Source organism: Asparagus officinalis, chromosome 7 (genome assembly GCF_001876935.1).
Source record: "Asparagus officinalis chromosome 7, Aspof.V1, whole genome shotgun sequence".
Classification (NCBI taxonomy): Eukaryota; Viridiplantae; Streptophyta; class Magnoliopsida; order Asparagales; family Asparagaceae; genus Asparagus; species Asparagus officinalis.
This window is the reverse complement of record NC_033800.1, coordinates 105,013,477-105,015,774: the sequence shown is the minus strand read 5'-3', so window position 1 is coordinate 105,015,774 and position 2,298 is coordinate 105,013,477.

Here is a 2,298-nt window from a genome sequence, read left to right as displayed (position 1 = left end):
GTTACGGGCAGATCATTTATACATATATATATAATTAGGGTTAGGGTTAATGATTAAAATAATTAAAATAAATAATTTTGGGTACTTAAAAATTAGACTAATTACATAATAATTATCTACAATTAAAAACGTACATGTTATGCTATTACAACAGTTGAAACGAAACAGTCGAAAAATACCCATATTATACAATTACATAAGAATAATTAATAATAATAATATATTTACTTACATTTAAATTAAATAATTATAGGATAATTATATACACAATAAAACGTACCAGTTATACTAATATGACAGATAATATGTAACAGTAGAAATAATACAATAAATTATACAAATAATACGTAATTAATAATACAATGTATTATACAAAATAATACATAATAATAATAATAATACAACATATCATTTAAAATGATACGTAATAGTATCGGTAACACAACAGATAAATTCTAAAAAATTTTATAAATATCAAAACCATTTAAATAAATATAAAACTTAGACTTTAATTTATAGATAATTTCTAGAAAATCAAGAAAAATACAAATACTCTTTTAAAAATAATAATTAAATATTTAAAAATAATAAAAAATTATTTTAACTAGTATCAAAGCTCACGGTCATTACAATGGGTGCTTGTTTCTTTGGACGAAAGCGTCTTCTTCTTGATGATGAGACCATTGGAAATTCAGTCAATTGTTCGAAGACTGAAGATTTATGCGTCGACTCCCCACATGGACATTGGGAAAGCACCGCAGATATGAGCTTCTCACAGCAGCAATGTGATTGCATTTGGCCCATGTTGCGCTTGCGCGTGAGATAATCCCAAAGGTCACTAGCTAGACAACCCCCAGTCGACTTTGTCATCTTGGCTTTACCCGAGCGAGACCCTCTACATGATAGAGGTTGACGACCTTGGGTAATTTGACAAACTCCATCATTTGCACGACGAGGTTCGTTGATAGGACGAGTTTGGTGAGTTCGTCTTCTCGGTCGGTTCTTAACTTGTGGTTCGTTTTCTTGATGAACCTCAGTATGAACCTCTTGTTGATTTTGTTAAACCTCTTTTTGACGATGAGGTTCGTGTTGTGAGTCTACGAGGAAACGAGGATGAGGTCTGTCCTTCGGACGCTCCTCATTCACCTGACCCTCGTCAGACTTGTTGACCTTAGGTTGATTAACCTTCGGTCGATAATGAAAATCGTCTAGCGAGACCAAAGCTCGAGCCCTGCGGTGAGCTTGGTTCTAACGCTGACGTTGTCGAGTGGGTCTCGGCAATGGAATAACGGAAACCTTTACTTCAGCCAAAACTGAGCGAGGTTCGTCATCCAAAGCCATAATTTGGCTGGTAGAAGCCAAAGTTCGGCAAGGTTGTTTAACAACCTATTTCTTAGCCTGATGGCTAGTTTCTGGAGCCTCCTCTTTGAGGGGCTTGGAATTTTCCTCAAGACTAACTCGAGTTGAATCATCAGAAGCCAATTAGGCTGAAGTCTCATACGAGACTCGACGACACTTTCGTGCCTTCATGGTGTTGGCCTCTTTGTTTTGATGGTGTTTAACAAATAATTTACCACTAATGCTGTTTGTCTAGTGTTGGTATATTTCTATTTATTGTAGACAAACAACGTGTTGGAGGATGGATGGAATAGATTTGTCTAGTGTTGGTATATTTCTATTTATTGTAGACAAACAACGTGTTGGAGGATGGATGGAATAGAGCTTCAACGATCATATCCAATGGAACAACGTGTTGGAGGATGGATGGAATAGAGCTTCAACGATCATATCCAATGGAGGTTGGCGGAATAGTGGGTGAAACCTTTGCAATTCAAAGTTAAAGATCAAGTTCAAGCTTCATCCGTAAGTATACCAAGTCAAGCTTATTGAAGATCAAGATCTAACTTGGGTAACTTAGTTTAGGTTTTATATTATGTATGTTAAGTACCTTAAGCTCAATATCATATACACACACGTATTTGGTTTCTATGTATATATAGTTATATATATACATGCATGGTTTTATGTTTTCATGTTTACAAATATGAAATTAAATACATGAGTTTTCACAAATAGAAATTAAATTTGAGAAATTCTTTTTCTAACATGTTTGTTTTCATGTTTACAAACATTTCGCAAAGTTTCATCAAGTTTAGAATTGATTTGTTATGTTTAATGGAATTTACAAAATCATGTTTTTCATTCGTGCATGTTCGTGCATGTTTTACAAAACAGATGAGTTTTCGCAAATGGGAAGTGATATTTGAAAAATTCTTTCTCTGACATATTTATATACAT